Genomic DNA, 20,199 nt, shown 5'->3' on the forward strand with positions numbered 1-20,199 from the left:
AGTAATGTGATATGTACATGAACAAGTAAATCCTAATCCTTTTCACTCTTGGTGTGTGTGCGCTCAGTTACTCAGGCATGTCCGACTCTCTGCAACCCCATCCACTGTAGCCAGGCTCCTCTGTCCGTGGGATTCTCCAGGCAAGAACACTGGAGTGGGTTGCTATTTCCTTCTCCAGGCAGGGTGGGTTAATTAGTGGATAAAATAAGCAAGTCAATTCTGGTCTCTGTCAACAATTTAGGTTGCATTATTTGCATAAAAATGCTAGAAGTAATTCTTGATTTAGTAGAACCCACAGATTTTTTGGTATGTGTTTGGTATATGTGTTTATACAATAACAAGACTAATAGCCTTGTGTGAATAAGGGTTAAAAATCACCAAGCCCCAGATTTGCTGGTGGTTCAGTGGTGATGAATTTGCCTGCCAATGCAGGGACAAGGGTTTGATCCCTGATATGGGAAGATCCCACGTGCCGCAGAGCAGCTAAGTCCTTGCACCACAACTATTGAGTCTGTGCTCTAGAGCCCAGGAACTGCAACTACGGAGCCCGTGCTCCACAACAAGAGAAGCCAATGCAAAGAGAAGCCAGCGCACAGCAACTACAGAGGAGCCCCTGCTTGATGCATCTAGAGAAAAGCCCATGCAGCAACAAAGACCCAATACAGCTGGAAATAAAATAATAAATAAATAAAAATCTTATAAAATCAGCAAGCTCATTATTATGTCTTCATGTAGAGCCAGGGGTTGGAGCCCACTGGTGTGGTGTCTCCAGGGATAGGATGGCTCTTACCCTCCCCCCACTCCACCCATTAACCAGAGGAGCCCAGTCTTTGTGTTCACTTCAAAAAGTCTGCCTCCAACAGAGGTTTGCAGAATGGGACAAGAGTACAAGTGGAGATCCATATACCATGTGTCCAAATACACATGTCCAAATTCTGCTTTATTGACTATGCCAAAGCCTTTGACTGTGTGGATCACAATAGACTTGGAAAATTCTGAAAGAGATGGGAATACCAGACCACCTGACCTGCCTCTTGAGAAACCTACATGCAGGTCAGGAAGCAACAGTTAGAACTGGACATGGAACAACAGACTGGTTCTAAATAGGAAAAGGAGTATGTCAAGGCTGCATATTGTCACCTGCTTATTTAACTTCTATGCAGAGTACATCATGAGAAACGCTGGGCTGGAAGAAGCACAAGCTGGAATCAAGATTGCTGGGAGAAATATCAATAACCTCAGATATGCAGATGACACCACCCTTATGGCAGATAGTGAAGAGGAACTAAAGAGCCTCTTGATGAAAGTGAAAAAGTTGGCTTAAAGCTCAACATTCAGAAAACTAAGATCATGGCATCTGGTCCCATCCCTTCATGGGAAATAGATGGGGAAAAAGTGGAAACTGTGTCAGACTTTATTTTGGGGGGCTCCAAAATCACTGCAGATGGTGATTGCAGCCATGAAATTAAAAGACACTTACTCCTTGGAAGGAAAGTTATGACCAACCTAGATAGCCTATTCAAAAGCAGAGACATTACTTTGCCAACAAAGGTCCATCTAGTCAAGGCTATGGTTTTTCCTGTGGTCATGTATGGATGCGAGAGTTGGACTGTGAAGAAAGATGAGCGCCAAAGAATTGATGCTTTTGAACTGTGGTATTGGAGAAGACTCTTGAGAGTCCCTTGGACTGCAAGGAAATCCAACTAGTACATCCTAAAGGAGATCAGTCCTGGGTGTTCATTGGAGGGACTGATGCTAAAGCTGAAACTCCAATACTTTGGCCACCTCATGCGAACAGTTGACTCATTGGAAAAGACCCTGATGCTGGGAGGGATTGGGGGCAGGAAGAGTAGGGGACAACAGATGAGATGGTTGGATGGCATCACCAACTCGATGGACATGAGTTTGGGTGAACTCCAGGAGTTGGTGATGGACAGGGAAGCCTGTGGTTCATGGGGTCACAAAGAGTTGGACACAACTGAGTGACTGAACTGAACTGAAATATAATTTTAAAGCTGTTAAACTAACCTAAAAACTATACTAGAGAATATATTCTGTCCTCTTGTCTTGAAAAGTACGTCTTCAGAGGGACTCAGAATGCCCAGACTGAATATAGAATCCTCAGGCCCCTCAAAGTTTCACTTGCTCCCCTTGGCTCCCCCTTCTCAGCCCACACTCAACTCTGTCTCGCATGTTGAGGACTCCCCAGGTCTCTGTGAAGAGCTGTCCCCTGTTCATTCCTCAGGTCTAGGTGTGAGCTCAGCCATGGGTCAGTCTATCCTCAGAACTCAGAGTCCAGGGAGAGGCCTGTGCAGGCTGTGGAGGTGAGTTCAGGACCCTTGGGCAGGGAGGTCTCTGGGTACTTGGCCTAGAAGGTGAGGTATGAGCTCTGGGTAGACACATTCCTGGGTCCCTGGAACACATCACCCTGTATGGACAGGATGCCTGCGGAAGGCACCCTTTAAGGACGGTGTTGAGAACAGCAAGCCCTCTTGCCTGTGCATTTCTGCTGACTTTTTGGAGGGTGGGTAGTGGTAGAGATGCAGGAAGAAAAGAGAAACATGTCTTCTCAACTACCAATGAGATCATTTTTAATTAATTTTGTCTGCTGTCTATCAAATGTCCCTGCATTTGACAGAATTTGTTGAGTTGAGGCTTATATTTATTGCAACAGCTCCACTTGGCAGCAAGCCTGTTGGGCGGGGGATGTACAGCCCCTACTTGTGTCCAACCATGGGAGGCTACTGATATTTTCTATGGTGGAATCATAACTACAGGATGTAGAACCAGTCATGGCTCCAGAGTCCTCCTTGTACCGACTCACGCCCATGCTGGTCTTAGCATGTGCTGAATTAGTTGGTTTATGATCAGGCCATTCAAGATGGCTGTTCTCTTGCTCTCTGTTCATCCCCTGCTGGACCCGTCCCTGCTTCACTCACATGACTATCCAATCCTCTTATTTAGAAGGCTTAATAAGTAACTGCCTATATGCTTGCCCCTGCCCCTGCCACTGGTTTCCTGGGTAACTGATGAGCCAACCTGACATCAATTCCACCTATTGATGGTAGCCTCCTTCTCTCCCTTGCTTCTTCTTCTCTGGTTGCCATCCCTGGTGGGAGGTTGCTCCAGGACCTTTTGCTGATGTCTCTGTTGTTGTCTTTCGGCTGGGCAACTACAAGGCTTGCAGACCTGTGGGGTGTAGCCCACCAGTTGGGTCCAGTAAGAGCTTTCAATTCTCCCTCTAAACTTGGAAGTGGAGTTCTCAAGGAAGTGGTGTAAGTTCATGAGGCTAAGGTTTGTCTCTTTGAGTCTATAGTGGTCCTTTGGCAAGAACCCTCTTCCCACCAGTCTTCAAGTTTGGAGCTGGGATAGCATGGATGGGAGCCTCATCCAGTCACACCTAGAGGGCTGAGGAAATTAGGGTCAGGGAATATGATCTCTGATAACACAGAGTTTTCAGGAAACTGTAACAAGCCAGGAGAGCCACTGCATTCTCTGGGGAGGCACTTGGGGGAAGGGAGCAGAGTGGGTCCGAGACAACCAGATTCTAGACTCTGCACTGCTGAGAATTTACCTGTGAACTTGTACAAACCTCTTTCTCTTGCTGGGCCTCAGTTTTCCTACCTATAAAATGATGAGTGTGAATTAAATGATCTAAAAATCCATCCATTCTAGTGTCAAAATCCTTAGGTTACCTTGGATTTTGGTCTCATTGGGTAAGGTGACTTCTTATTAAAAAAATTTATTAGAGTATAGTTGATTTAAAATGTTGTGTTAGTTTCAGGTATACAGCATAGTAATTCAGCTATACATATATTCATTCTTTTCTAGATTCTTTTCCCATATTGGTTATTGCAGAATTTTTAGTCGAGTTCCCTGCGCTATGAAGTAGGTCCTTGTTGGTTATCTATTTTATATATAGTAGTGTGTGTGTTAATCCTTAATTCCTAATTTATTCTCCCCCCTCCATGTTTCCCCTTTGGTAACCATAAGTTTGTTTTTGAAAACTGTGAGTCTGTTTCTGTTTTGTAAATAAATTCTTTTATATCATTAAAAAAAAATTAGATTCTACATATGGCTCAGATGGTAAAGAATCTACTTGCAATGCGGGAGACCTGAGTTCAATCCCTGGGTTGGGAAGATGCCCTTGGAGGAGGGCATGGCAACCCACTCCAGAATTCTTGCCTGGAGAATCCCCATGGACAGAGGAGCCTGGCAGGCTATGGTCCATGGGATCACAAAGAGTCAGACATGACTGAGCGACTAAGCACGTATGATATAATGTAGAGTATCTATTATATATTCTACTAATGATTTAATATGATATTCGTTTTTCTCTGACTTACTTCACTTAGTGTGATAACCTCTAGGTCCATCCATGTTGCTCCAAGTGCCATTATTTTGTTCTTTTTATGATTGAGTAATATTCCATTATATATCTGTATCACATCTTCTTTATCCATTCCTCTGTCAGTGGACATTAAGGTTGCTTCAGTATCTTAGCTATAGTAAACAGTGCTGCAGTGAACTTTGGGGTACATATTTTTTTTCTTGGTGGCTTCACAGATGCAGAATCTTAGTTCCCTGACCAGGATTTGAACATAGGCCTATGGCAGTGAACTCTCTGAGTCTTCCTGGGTTGCATTATCTTTTCAAATTGTGGTTTTCTCTGGATATATACCCAGGAGTGGAATTGCTGGAACAGATGGTAGCTCTATTTTAATTTTTTTAAGGAACCTCCATACTGTTCTCCGTAGTGGCTGTACCAATTTACATTCAAAGAACAGTATAGGAGGATTTTAAGGGGACTTCTAATGTTAGTGAAGGTAACACTCCTCTCTTATCCTTCTCTTTTCAGTCCTTCAAAAATGGACTTCATTCTGGAGTTGTGGTGGGCAACCTGCGTCCCAGGGGCCCTGAGAAGAGACCCTGTCCATTTGCCATGAGTCAGCAAGAACCAGTGACCCTGCACTCATCTCTCTGTGATAGGCTTGGATGGCCCTGCTCAGTCAGGCCATGCTCCTACAGGCTTCCCTGGACAATTTCTCTCCCACCGTTTTTGTTGAATTGAGTGTCCACGTGTCAGTTGTTATTCAGTGAATCATGTGGCTTATAGATGTAGAGCTATCATTTGAATCTAGAATGCCTTTCCTCTCCACCTCAATAACCCATGTGATCTGTATGCTTCTCTGCAGCTCCCTCCCTTTTTGAGAAAGGTGATTAAAAGAATACTTCTTGAGAGGGAGGTGGCTGGAGCAAGCTCTTCACAGCTTAACAGCCTATCAGGTGCCGAGTCTGTCTCCTGCTCTTAGAGATGGTTCCAGCTCTTAGATGCTTGGCCACTATGTGCAGAGGCAAATCCAGCCTGGGCATCAGCCAGACTCAAAGATCTTCCAGCTGCCTCACTGATTCCTTGACAGTGGGTGTCCTTGAGTGTCACAAGTATGTAGGAGAGACTGAGTGTCTTAATTACCGGAAGAAAGGTCCATTTCCTTGGCCTTGTTTACATGTCTTAAACTGGCAGTCATGACCTCAAGATTAGTTGCAGGAGATTGGGAAGAGATTGTGTTGCCAAGTACTTGAGTCTGAGACTCTCTATGCAGTGTTGGAGGCAAATCTGGCTTTATGGGGCCCCTTCTCTTCTAGGTCACATCCACCTTCCTTTTCCTAGTGGCCACCTCAGTTCTCCTGCGGACCCTCTCCCTCCCGCAACACACTTGGTCAGTTCAGACCCCATGAATGTTCCTCATCCTGACCCTTCTCCTCCTTGGGATCCACTCCTCTGCTTGTTTGCAGGACTGAAGCAGAAAGATGACATGAATTTGTAGCATGTAGCAGAGAGATGACTGTAGCAGAAAGATGACATGAGTTTGAGCAAGCTCCGGGAGTTGGTGATGGACAGGGAAGCTTAGCGTGCTGCAGTCTGTGGGGTCAGAAAGAGTCGGACATGACTGAGTGATTGAACTGAACTCAGCAGAATGATGCCTGAGAGCTTCTCATGGGAATGCAGGAGATGAACAAAGGAACTAGGAGAGATATCTGTTCCTTAGGAGGAGACCACTCTCCACCCTGCCTCCGCTGCCTCCCCTAAGAATGTGGTGGCTCTCCTGGCTTGCTGCTGTTTTCTGAAAACCCTTAGTTCAGTTTCCTTTTGACAAAATTATGAAGAAGGTCAAGCATACTTCAGGCCCCTGGCTTACCTTTCTGATACATCTTTTCCACTCTCTGCTCCAGCCTACCTCCCCCAATCCAACTCTTTCCTGTGAAAACCTCTTTCCCTGAAAAATCTCCTGCATCATTTCTTTATTCTGCTAAGATGCAAAGTCAGTGCTTTACCCTCCTCAGGGATATTTTAAGCCTCCTCACTAATTACAGAGTGAGTGAGAGACTCTGTCCTCTGTTAAAGGAACTTCAGGCATATGCCAGCCCATGGGAGGTTTCAGGAAGAGAGAGCACCTTCTATGACATTCAGATCACACCGACTTTGAGCTCCATGTACCACAGAAGGTCAGTTCAAAGTCTGCTGATTGGTTGAAAAATTGTTTCTAGTCTGAGGATTTTTGAAAACTCTTTCAATGTTGTACAGTGTATGCTAACTTAAGAGGAAAAAAATCCTCCAGAGATTACTTCAAAGTAGCACTTAAAATTTATAAATGAAGGAAATGATTCCATACTCTACCATGATGATTTAACTTGGCTAGGTCATCTTACACTAAAACATGGACTAAAAAGATGATTTTTAATGGTGGACCCCAACCTTTATGGCACCAGGGACTGGTTTCGTGGCAGACAATTTTTCCACAGACTAGGGGTAGGGTGGGGATGGTTTGGGGATGATTCAAGCACATTACATTTATATGCACTTTATTTCTATTTTTATTACATCAGATCCACATCAAATCATCAGGTGTTAGAACCCAGAGGATGAAGAATCCTGTTGTATAACATTGAAAGTGAAGTGAAAGTGTTAGTCGCTCAGTCATGTCCAACTTTTTTCAACCCTATGGACTGTAGCCCTCCAGGCTCCTTTGTCCAAAGAATTCTCCAAGTAAGAATGCTGGAGTGGGTAGCCATTTCCTTCTCCAGGGCGTCTTCCTGACCCAGGGATCAATCCTAGGTCTCCCGCATTGTAGGTAGATTCTTTACAGTTTGAACCGCCTTGATGTAGATGGAGAGTATTCAACTGAAAAATACTTACACGTCTTTTATTCTTGGCCACTGGAATAGGGTTCATGGACTAGCAGCATCCGTGTCACCTAGGAGCTTGTTAGGATGCAGACTCCCAAGCCCCACTCGTGAGTGGAAGAATCAAATCTATGTCTTAAGATCTCCCAGGTAATTTGTATACCCATTAAAGTTTGAAAAGAAAACATGGCCAGGGACTTCCCTGGTGGTCCAGTGGTTAAGATTCTGAGCTACCACTGCAGGTGGTATGGGTTGGATCTCTGGTTAGGGAATTAAAATCTCGCATGCCACATGGCCAAAAAAGAAAGAAAGAAAACCTGGTCACTTACTGGAATTATTTGATATCTTTAAAAATCTATAGCTACTTGGATTCTACGTTCAAAGTCTTCTCAACGTGTTGGGAGTAGAGCCCAGTGATTTCTATATTTAAAAAAATCTCCCCAGGAACAGTCAAGTTTGGGAACCATCAATCTGATCCATCTTTTCTGATGAGGAAAATGACCACCAGAGTGGTAAAATGACCTTTCCAAATTATCAACAGATTAAAATCCAGATGCTGACCATGGGGCCAATCGAGCCTACACACACATACACACACACACACACACACACACAATCATATTATCACACGAGATTGAAAAGACTGTATGTCTGTGGACTTTGTCCCAAGAAATAGAAGGGATTTTGTCTGATGCAACACTGAAGCTTGGCAGTAATACAAAGGAATTAGAGGACTTGAGCATGGCTCTCAAAAAGCTTCTAATTCAATGGGGCCAAGATGGTGGTGGTCAGCTGTTAAATAAAACACACAAAGGAACTTATACATGCATTTGTCACTCTAGACTATATATGTGCATATGTACATGGAATTGTCTCCTTCTCCACAACCTCATAACATTTTGTTTGTTTCCCCTGTGGACCATTTCTGACCTCCACTTTTTTCAGAAGTTTTTGTGTTAAGCTTTATGCTCATCCTGTGTGCCAGACTCTTTCTTAATGACTATTGTAGCCAGGCTGCTGGTGCTCTGCACACAGCAGGGACTCAGTAGTATTAGAGGGATGTGGTGAAGGGTGAGGAACTTGCCTCAAAGTAATCATGTGATCAGTTACTTAATGCTCAGTGGGTGCATTATACTGAACTAAGTGGTGTCTAGAATGTCAAATTTATAAACTATCAGTTCTACCTCAAGAATATTTATAATCTAGTAGGGGAGAAAATACAACTAAGGTGATTAGATAGCATGTAATAAGGGCCAACTGAAGGATGTAGCACCAAGATTCTCAGCCCTATCAGATCCCAATATTCTCTAATAATTTAAAATGGCTTTATTTTCTTAAAATAGAATCCATGAATAATAAAACTAACTCAAAATCTGTATAATGAATTGCTTAATTCTGATATGAAGAAATAAAATCAATTTGCAATGAAACAACATTTCAATATATAAATGCTCAGGCACATTTACACCAAAAACAAATGAAGTCATCAGATATAAAATCACTGTTCTGGGGACAGCTACCAGAGCATATTGATACAGATATATTGTCCTGGAGATTGAAGTGCTATGAGCAGCATTCCTGTCAATGATGTGTTTCCAAAATGAAGAACAAAGGTAAAATTCTGAACAAAACAAAACAGTCTTCCCTCAATTCACAGAAGTTGAATTCCTAGAAAATTCACTGGCTACTGAAACTGTGTAAACAACACTTTGTGTCTTTGTGGAAAAGGGGAATTAGGTTCCAGGTTTAGATAATTAAATAAAGGTTTTTCAGCTTCCTGACCTCCTGGTGGCACTTTGGAGAGTCACATGATGTATGAGCCAAGTCTTTCTTCTGTGGAGCCATGCTGCGCACTGCAGACTGCCCAGCTCCCTCCCGCCCACGGAGGCCAGGAAGGATCCCTCCCCATGGCACCCACCACTGTGACAACCCCCGCCCCTCATGCATTTACAAGACACCTATAGGTGCAGATGCAGAGGTCTGGGGTGGAGCCTGGGACTCTGCATTTCCATCCCAGCCCCAAGTGATGCTGGAGAGATCTGGGGAGGAAGAAATGACCTTCCTTTCAAGAGAAAGGAACACAAACTGGGGCTTGAAGAACAAACAGCTGTGGAGCTGATGATGTTCCATGAGGCCCAGGCTGTGGGGAGGCAGGCCCTAGAGACATCTGGTAGCAAAGGGTGCCCAAAGCTGGTCGACAGCCTTGTGCCCACAGCCACTGTACCACTTGCCAGAAAAAGAACAACTCCCTATCAGGGTTGGGTCTGCCAGACCCTGATGAAATTCATTCCTTTCAGTAAATCCAGCAGCTTCCCCTTTGATAAATACTGTCAAGTCTGGAACATGTGGTGCTAACAAAATATGGTTTTAATTTGGGGCCTGCTGCACGTGCAGTTAAATACTGTGCGTGTGTGTACAAAGGCCGACTCATGGCCAGCCAGCTTTATATGCCGGGGCTGAAAATGGCTCAGCCCAGGAGGATTCGCTTATACAGATTCTGCTGCTCTAAAAGGCAACCTAATCCCCAGCATCAATTTTAATGCTCCAGGACTTCTTGTGAACATGGAAGCTTTTAAAGCCCAGCCACTTGTGCGTTTGCATGCCAGGCAGGAACAGCATACACTTGTTTTTCTGATATTTTATGCCTGCTTCTTGATCATATGTTGTTTGACATTCAGGAAAAAAAAAAAAACAAAACGCACCATTTTTGTTAGCAACTCAGCACTGCATTAAAACGTGATGGTCCATAGCTTTGTAGGAAAGGGAGTGTGGGTAGAGGAATCGAAAATCATAGTTCAGCAAGAGACCTGGGCTTGTTCTGGTGGTACTGGTTCCTGGGAACACAGAAACTCTCAGTGTTTTTGTCAATCTGCATGTGCCCGTCTTGGAACAGCTCAGTGAAAGAAGGAAACTGGCTAAACAAGTTTCAGAGGTGAACCTTGCTGGTAACTGTACCTCTAGTTTATCGTGAATAATGGAGATGTCCCACCATCCAGGGCGTGGGTCACGGAACTGTGTAGAGCCAATTGCCCAGCAAACCAAAGACTACAGCACCTGCCCAGTAATCTCATCGGGGAAACAAACAAAGTTGCGAATGAGGTCAGCGGCAGGTGTCCTCTGCATGGTAGGATGCAGAGCAAGTGAAGAAGTTGGGTGAGTGTTGGGAGGGCAAGAAAGAGGAGGGAATCAGAGTATTTCTGCCCTGAAAAGGACCATCTCATCAAGAAGATGAGACTAGCGGGGAGTGAGCTGTTTGATAAAAACAAGCAAGGAATGAACTGATTTCCTGAAAAGACTAGGATTTTATCACCGAGGGCACCTGGGTATAAAAGAGCTGATAGGAATTTTTCCAGAGGTCTCTTCCATGTTGCATTCTTAAATTTGCCAGAAGTGTATTTCTTTTTATGATTAGACGCAACTGCAGTGACAGAAAAAGCCTGAAATACTGTGAGCAGCGACTGTGAGTCAGTCACTGGTTACAGAGGGAACTTCAAAGTGGGCAAGGCATTGTGGAAATCCTGAAACTTTGAATATCTGTACTTATTTTAATTTCTTGTGGCAAAAGTGAGGCATGCTTATTGTAGAAAAATGTGAGATCCTAACATTTCAGACATTTTTTGAGAAATTGGGAAGAGTTCTTTTAATGGCCAGCCTTTCACTGGGCTCTCTTAGGACCAACAAGTTCAAGTTAGAATGTGCTTAGGAGCAGTCAGCGGGGACTGAGTAGATTGAGAGGCTCCCAGAGGTATTTTTTCACTGGTCTCTGGGGTCTGCTATATTTTCTCTGCTTTCCTGGAAGCAGGGGGAGAAGAGGAAACCTCCACTCCCCCCACCCTCCAAAGCTGCTGGATGGTTTGGAACTGCAGGAGCTGCCGGTCAGGCATTGGCCAAGTCAAGTGAACCTTCAGCAGCGTTGCTGCATTTGGCGCTCTTGTCTTTTTCCCTTGGATTGCATCCTTACTGTGGAAGAGATGGAAAGGAGGTCCTGGCAATTTGTCTGGGCAAAGAATTCAGACCTCTAATGGTATAGAGAGTGTGTACCATTAGGAAGGGCAGGGGAGAGGGTTTGTTTGTGAGAATTCATCACAGTGATGAAATGCTATAGGGACAAGAGGTCGGTGGGCATTTAACTCAAGCCAAGTTTAGCAAGTGGAACAAGCCTCTAATTGGAAGCCTGGATTCCACATTAAACGCCATTCTCCACCTGATCCCTTTTACAGATACTGCTGTGGTATCTAAACTTCGTGGATTTCACTCATCCCAGGTCCCCAAGCACTATCACCATGAAGCAATGACACAGCACAGCGCCTGCCTCCAGCAGCCTCGAGCTGAGAGGCAAAGTGGGAAAAGGGGCAGGTCCTTTAGGTTCCCTGCTTCTCATTTTGTAACCTTTTAACCCCTTCCAGGTACCTTGGTTCCAGTCTCCTCCAATAACCTTTTTAGTGGGCTTCTGTTATGTCTGCCCTTCTAGTGAATGAGAATCCAGATATTTATCAGAGGACAGGTTTCCTAGGTGGCTCACTGGTAAAGAATCTGCCTGGCACGCAGGAGACACGGCTTCAATCCCTGGGTCAGGAAGATCCCCTGGAGAAAGAAATGGCAACCCATTCCAGTATTCTTGCCTGGGAAATCCCATGGACAGAGGAGCCTGACAGGCTACAGTCCATGGGGTCATAAAGAGTTGGATATGACTTACTGACTTAGCAGCAACAGCAGAATTTGTCAGGAGACCTGTCCATTCCCCACTTTCAGCCTATGTAGGTCTGCTGAAACTGCCAGCCCTCTGACTATGAGGTGGAGCAGATGAGCCACGCTTAGGCCAATCATTTCATCCTGTTTCATGGCCATGTGATTGGTCCTGTAACCCAAGCATGTAACCCAGGTAGACCCTATGAAAGGCAGTGAGATTTTCGTGAGTATTTATGAAAAATAGGCTTGCCCTTTCTCACCTGGACTGGACACTTGAGAGGATGCACAGCTGAACCTTTTGCCATCTTCTTGCAGTCACAGGAAGCTGAGATTAATTCTGTCAATGTGATAGGTGGGTCTGAGAGCTGGGAACAAAAATCAAACCAAAACCCCTGCCTTCTGATGATACTATATAAGCCCTAAATCCAGCTATGCCTTAAGCCCTACCTTGGAGTATTAAACTAGGCTTGTCAACAAGTTCTCCTTTTGCTTAAGCCAAAATTGAGGCATGTTTTCTGCCACTTGTAATCAGAAGACAGATACACCCAGGAACCTCTTGTTCTTTTTCATTGACCCATATCAAAATCTGCTTTCGAGAAAGGATTGGCCTTTGTAAATTATGAACTCTGCTAATGCTTCAAAGTATGGCTCCTTCAAGAGAATTTTTAGTTTCAGCAAATGTTTGTTCAGCAAATATTGAGCCCTTTCTGTTGCAAAGAGACAAGGGAGAGTATGCCAGGAGGAAGGGATAGGCTAACTTTCCCACTGAACTCACTGTTTTAGTGTCTAGTCTTGGCCATTCAGATTAGTTCTGACTTAGCAACTAAGTATCTGACTAATCCTTCTGCCAAAAACAATGATAAATTTTGGACCTAAAACAGGACAATAACAAAACCTGTTCTAAGGTCCTGGAGAGCAACCAAAATGGTTTTGTTCTGAAGACTAAAGCTGCAGAAGATATGACCTTGAGAAAAGGGAAGCCCATTGGGTGAGGTCTATGCCAATCAGGCATTTCCTCTGCTGGCACTCACCTCCTCCCATGGTGGCAGGAGACAGCTCAACTGGAAACGGGCAGCCTTTGGGGCTGAGGAGCAGAAGGTGGGCTTTGGGGCTTCCACAAGCAGCTGAAAGTTCGAAAGGAAGGAGTCCCAGAAAGGAGGGTGCCTCAGAAGGGGAGTGCCCAAATCTGGGGACAGACTTCCCTCCAATCCCCAGCTGACTCCTGGACAGCGCAGGGGCAGAGTGAGGTACAGGAGCCCAGGGAAGAGCAACAGCTGGAAGGCTAATCTACGGCTGCTTTATGCTGTGAGATGGAGTTTAGAGTTCAATTCCTGCCCAGTTAGGGGGCATGGCAAACACCTAAAACTTTCCACAGAGACCGGAGGGCACACCTTAGGAGTAAGGATCACTTCCCAGGACTAGAGCCTTACCCTAGAAATAAAGGCAAAGCACAAATAGACTGCCCCCCCTGAACAGAGCTTAAAACCAGTTCTTCATAGCTGCATTATTTAATACAATAAGCTCTACATATACGTGGCCTTAGCAACTTGATTAAAATGAAATAAAACTCAAAATGCAGTCCATCAGTCACTGGTCACATTTTAAATGCTTTTAGCCACTTGTGGTTGATGTCCATTGTATTGGACTGCATATAGAACATTTCTATCACAAAAGTTCTATTGAATGCTGTGGCTCCAGAGGTTCAAGATAATATGCTAGTAATTTAACTGCTTGCAACAAATCTCAACTTTCTTTAAAGAAAGATAGCAGAATCTAAATTCTCTTCAATTTATTGTCCACAAGACTCAGTACACAATAAAAAGATTAATGTGCAAAGAGGCAGGAAAATGTAATCCATAGTAAACAGAAACAGCAGTCAATTAACCCACAAACTAAAGAGCCTCTTGATGAGGGTGAAAAAAGAGAGTGAAAAAACTGTCTTAAAACTCAACATTCTAAAAACTAAGATCATGGCATCTGGTCCCATCACTTCATAGCAAATAGATGGAACAAAAATGGAAACAGTGACAGATTTTATTTTCTTGGGTTCCAAAACCACTGCGGATGGTGACTGCAGCCATGAAATCAAACGACTCTTACTCCTTGGAAGAAAAGCTATGACAAACCTAGACAGCATATTAAAAGAAGAGACATCACTTTGCTGACAAAGGTCTGTATAGTCAAGGCTATGGTTTTTCCAGTAGTCATGTACGGATGTGAAGGTTGGACCATAAAGAAGGCTGAGTGCAGAAGAATTGGTGCTTTCAAACAAATACAGTGAATGAAATTGAAGACTCATTGGTTAGGCACGATAAAAAAGATGCAGCACGTGAAATTATCAGCAAACTTGAAGATAAATCAATAGATATTATCTAAACAAAGAGGGGAAAAAGGTAAAAGAAAAAGAACAGGTCCTTAGGCTGTAGGATAGTATCAAGCAATCTAGCATATGTGTAATTAGAATCCCAGAAAGAGAGGAGACAGTAGATGAAGAAGAAAAGGTATTTGAATTTCACGCCAGTCAGAATGGCTGTGATCCAAAAGTCTACAAGCAATAAATGCTGGAGAGGATGTGGAGAAAAGGGAACCCTCTTACACTGTTGGTGGGAATGCAAACTAGTACAGCCACTATGGAGAACAGTTGGAGATTCCTTAAGAAACTGGAAATAGAACTGCCATATGACCCAGCAATCCCACTGCTGGGCATACACACCGAGGAAACCAGAATTGAAAGAGACACGTGTATCCCAATGTTCATTGCAGCACTGTTTATAATAGCCAGTAATGGAAGCAACCTAGATGTCCATCAGCAGATGAATAGATAAGAAAGCTGTGGTACATATACACAATGGAGTATTACTCAGCCATTAAAAAGAATACATTTGAATCAGTTCTAATGAGGTGGATGAAACTGGAGCCTATTATACAGAGTGAAGTAAGCCAGAAAGAAAAACATCAATACAGTATACATGGAATATATATGGAATATATAAATATATATAAATAAATATATAAATATATATAAATTCCATATATATGGAATTTAGAAAGATGGTAATGACAACCCTGTATGTGAGACAGCAAAAGAGACACAGATGTATAGAACAGTCTTTTGGACTCTGTGTGTGTGCGGGGGCGGATGATTTGGGAGAATGGCACTAAAACATGTATAATATCATATAAGAAATGAACCGCCAGTCCAGGTTCGATGCAGGATACAGGAATCTTGGGGCTGGTGCACTGGGATGACCCAGAGGGATGGTATGGGGAGGCAGGTGGGAGGGGGGTTCAGGATGGGGAACATGTGTATACCCGTGGTGGATGCATGTTGATGTATGGCAAAACAATATTGTAAAGTAAGAAATAATAATAATAAAATAAAACCAGCCTGAAAAAAAATTAAATAAAAAATCCAAATTGTGAAAAAAAAAAGAAATATTATAAATTTTAAAAATTTGAGAAAAAGTAATTTCAGCAGATCCCAAATGGAATAATTTCAGCCATTTAGGTGTCATTGATTCAACACCCAGCCTCACCTACTCACCAACAAGACATAGGAGAACTTCTGTAAGCATAACAGGGCCTGGGGTAGGCTATAAATATTGAGAAGCAGCAGTGATGTTGACAAAATTTGCAGATCTTGCCCCAGAATCTGGCTGACTTCAGGAAGCAATTTTAGAGGACACTTTTCCTACCCAATAATCTGTTGTTCCTCTTTGAGGCCAACAGATGGGGTCTCCAAAGATTTTACCTTGATTTGACTCCAGCTTAAATTCAACTTGAAGGTCATGTTATATTTATATGGAGATTAACAGGGATTTCTGAGAGCTAGAAAAAATGGGATGGGGTAGGGTAGAAACAAAGGAAGGCTAACTCAAAGCACAAATAGCCTCATATTAGGAATCAGGTTGAAGGAGGGAAATAAAGGGAAGATTGGGGACTTCTCGAGTGGTCAGCCTGTTAAGATTTCACCCTCCAATACATGGGGTGTGAGTTCAATCCCTGGTTGGGGAGCTAATATCCCACATGCCTCAGAGCCAAAAAACTAAAACATAAAACAGAAGCAATATGGTAACAAATTCAATAAAGTCTTAAAAAATGGTCCACATCAAAAATTCTTTAAAAAAAAAAAAAAATGATTGGCAGGAATTACCCCCAGTAACTCACATTCCTGCTGGGTCCTGCTCTGTTACACAGGCCACCTAGGAGGCTTTTTGTGGCAAATAATAGCAATTTTAAAAAATTAAAAAGCAAACTATGCCAAACTGACTTATCTATGAAAAAACTCATCACCTTACAAAACTGAAACTCCAGAAGTAGGGTAGGCTCCAGGGCTGGTTGACTCAGCAACTCGGCGATGTCAGTAAGAACCTGTATTTTCTCTTCCCTGTTTCACTTTTCTCCACAAAGTCTTCATCTTAAGATTGAGTCTCTTCAGGTTTTAAGAAATCTGCTGGCACACAGGGTTATGTATGTAGACTTGTTTACATCTAGCAGGAGAAAGAAAAAGCAAGAAAACTCCTCCTTCAAGCAAGGAATATAAATCCTTCCCTTTAGTCTGATTCAGCCACCTTAAGTTATGCTGATAAGGGGAAAAGTGTTTACTGAAATAAGATTTCCAAACTGAGATGTGTAGGGTAACTTTAAGCTTGAATCTCTGCTCAGGTTCCTAGGAGGGGCCTCTGATATCAAGGAGGTTCTGAAGCTACCGATCTTGATCATTTAGAAGTAAATTTCCTGTAGCAAGAGTAAATCACATTCTCGCTTATTTTACGTTGCTAAGGACCAAACTGACAAGCCTATGATCACCTGCACTGTGGTGATTTCTCTAGGATCAGTCATTTCTCCAGTCCCTCAAGACAAGCTCTGATAGCCAGCAAGGGCACACTGTTTAGGACCATTTATAAGCATTTTACAGATGTGAGAGTTGGATCATAAAAAAAGGCTGAGTGCAGAAGAATTGATGCTTTCAAATTGTGGTGCTGGAGAAGACTTGCGAGAGTCCCCTGGACTGTAAGGAGATCAAACCAGTCAATCCTAAAGGAAATCAACCCTGAGTGTTCATTAGAAGGACTGATGCTGAAGCCGAGCTCCAGTATTTTGGCCACCTAGTGCAAAGAGCTGACCTATTGGAAAAGACCCTGGTGCTGGGAAGGATTGAGGGCACGAGGAGAAAGAGATAACAGAGGACGAGATGGTTGGATGGCATCACTGACTCAATGGACATGAGTTTGAGCAAACACTGAGAGAGTGAAAAACGGGGAAGCCTGGCATGTTGCTGTCCATGGGGTCAGAAAGAGTCAGACATGACTTAGCAACTGAACAACAGCAACAAATAAGCATTTTAGGTGAGAGATGATAATAATCATAGTACCAACAATAGAGCCAATCTGTTCACAGCATCACCCATAATATATTGAGGACTCTCACAGAAACAACAAAATCCCAAACAATAATCACAAGACAACATGAAATTGAACAACACTGACTGAAAATTACATGAAGAGTTTTGAGTGAAAGCACCCAAAGGGCAATAATTTGTTATGTGACTATTCTAAGTCATTCTGTGGCATAGAGAAACAGTTTGTTAAGGGTATTTTCACATGTAACCAGATATGTAGTCTAACTTGGCCTATTTATTTATGGTGCATGAGTATCCTTCCTAGGAATGAGAAAAAACAATGACAAAGACTCGTGATCTATTTGTCAAGACTGGATCACAGCTTTCAGCCTAAGAATTAGTATTAATAATCAAGTCAGGAGGAAAGGAAAAAAGCTTATTGGGAGAGCCAAAGGGAAAATTGGTAAGTTCAGTTTCACTGTCTACACATGGACTTTTGTTTTACTTACTAATACCTGCAGAGTTTGTTTAGCCACCTATGGTACAATTAAAAAGTCCTGAAAGTTTAGTCTCATGTCATCTTTTTTATTGAGAACAGACATCAGTTACATCGTCATCTACCAAGTGATCTTTGAAGCACCCTGGCTGCCCAATAATTCCATTCATTGCCCTAGATGTGCTGACAATGGGTTGAAGCAGAGGGTGAATACCCGCACAGAAGTGAAGAGGGGTTACAGCAGCACAGAGAAATCTTTGGAGGACAAGAGCAAGTACAAGGCCAAAAGATGAGGTAAGAGGCAGACATAGAAATCCTTGAGAACAGTGACCTACGCTGTTCTTGCGTGCTAAACTGCTTGAGTCGCGTCTGCCTCTCTGCGACCCCATGGACTGTAGCCACCCAGGCTTCTCTATCTGTGGGATTCTCCAGGCAAGAATACTGCAGTGGGTTGCCATGCCCTCCTCCAGGGGATCTTCCCGATCCAGGGATCAAACCCAAGTCTCTTATGTCTCCTGCATTGGCAGGTGGGTTCTTTTCCACTAGCATCACCTGGGAAGCCCAAACTGTCCTTGGTGGGAGTCTTTTTAAACCACGGAGTTTGGCAAACTAGGAAAATAGGAGATAAAGGTCTAACTCATGCCAGACTCAGCAAACAGCAGCTGGAACCAGAGAAACCCGAGGACAGCCCTGAGCATGGAGAAAATACTTCTGGTTATATATTGTTCTCCAGAGCCAGATCATACACAAAGGGTCACCCTTGAAAGTGAAGGATGATTTGACTTGGCATATGTGTCTGTCTTTGAAAAGCAGTATAATGCTTTCTGGACACAGATACTTATTTTGAATCTTCCTAATTGCAACTCTTTTTATAAGCTGTGATCCGAATGTACTCAAGTTGAAACCTCCCTCTTTATCCCTGGTCACTCCTGCTGCCTCTGCTCATGTCAGCTGCTGTAGAACCTCTCTCTCCTTGCCTGAATTGAAACTCAGCTTTACCCAGAGAGTAGCAATTCTTTTTCAGCTCTCTCAAGTATTCTTCCACCACTTACACCCCCAGGATAAGGGGTGGGAATAACCTGTCCTCATTCCCTGGTGCAGAATCCAAACATTCCTGCAAAAATGGCTGCTCTCGGAAGTTCTGGTGTTGTTGATATCCATTGGCCACCAGAACACTCCTTCTCCTTCCCCAAGAACTTCTCCTTCTAGCTCACCATATGCCCTTACACTGCAACCCTGCCATCCTCCTAGTAGATGGGACGATACCCATAGATGACATAATCAGCATTCTGGCCTCTCAGTTTTTTAATCAACCCCATCTCTTCCAGCACCTGCTTCTCTGTCACACCATAGATTTTGTCATCTGTCAAATCTCCCCTCTGTCCATAATCCCATCTCATTGTAGGCTAGTCTGCTTTCTTACTTACTCTGTGCCCAAACCTTGCACAAAAGTGAAAGTGAAGTCGCTCAGTCATGTCTGACTCTTTGTGACGCCATGGACTGTAGACTACCAGGCTCCTTGGTCCATGGAATTTTCCAGGCAAGAGTACTGGAGTGGGTTGCCATTTCCTTCTCCAGGGGATCTTCCCAACCCAGGGATCGAACCCGGGTCTTCTGTGTTGCAGGCAGACACTTAGCCATCTGAGCCACCAGGGAAGACCAAACCTTGCATACATGCGTGCTAAATTGCTTCAGTTGTGTTTGACTCTGTGACCCCATGGACTGTAGCCCACTAGGCTCCTCTGTCCATGGGATTCTCCAAGCAGAAATACATGAGTAGGTTGCCTTGCCCTCCTCCATGGAATCTTTCTGACCAGGGATCAAACCCTCATCCCTTGCATCTCCTGCATTGGCAGGCAGATTATTTACCACTAGCATTACCTGGGAAGCACATGCCCCAACTTTACTGAGGCTCTTAATCTCCCAGCCCCTCTACTTTTCCTTATCCATCAACCTACCCTATTTTTGCTTCCCTTTGAAGCCACATCAGACACATGGTCCATCATGTCAGTCACTGTCTCACCAACACCCTAAACTTACTGATCTAGCTCATCCTTTTATCACTCTTTCACCTGGAGGAAAAAAGTCAATCCTGCAAGAACTCATTAATATACTTTTTTACACGTCCTACCTCAGCAGCAAGGCGTACTGGAGAAGGACACCCCCCCCCCCCACCGCCCCGCCCCCGCCAGCCTAGAAAAGTCTTCATCATCACCCCCCTCCCTGGGGAATCCCACTGTCCTCTTGTCCACATCTTTCAGTCTTTGAACAGCCATTTCAAACTTTCCAAGTCTTTAGCCCCTGTCTCATCCCTCTCTAGTGCCAGGTGTCTTTGTTCATACTTCACAGAAGAAACAGAGGCCCTCAGGTGGGAATTTCTGCCACCTGCACCCACAATCCGACCTGTATCTGTACCAGCACCTGAACCCATTCTCTGCACTTCCCTCCTGACAAAATGAAAGTGATGTTCCTCCTTCTTGAAAGGTCA

At 43.7% G+C, this 20,199-nt stretch overlaps 1 long non-coding RNA gene across 1 annotated transcript; it reads left to right on the forward strand.

Annotated features, from left to right (window-relative positions):
• Positions 1 to 3,151: 3,151 nt before the first annotated feature.
• On the forward strand, positions 3,152 to 8,509 carry LOC129619857 (uncharacterized). Its single transcript, XR_008698187.1, has 2 exons — positions 3,152 to 3,275; positions 4,859 to 8,509. It is a non-coding gene; the product is annotated as an uncharacterized LOC129619857 (long non-coding RNA).
• Positions 8,510 to 20,199: the final 11,690 nt, after the last annotated feature.

The sequence above is a fragment of the Bubalus kerabau genome, chromosome 9 (assembly GCF_029407905.1).
Source record: "Bubalus kerabau isolate K-KA32 ecotype Philippines breed swamp buffalo chromosome 9, PCC_UOA_SB_1v2, whole genome shotgun sequence".
NCBI lineage: Eukaryota > Metazoa > Chordata > Mammalia > Artiodactyla > Bovidae > Bubalus > Bubalus kerabau.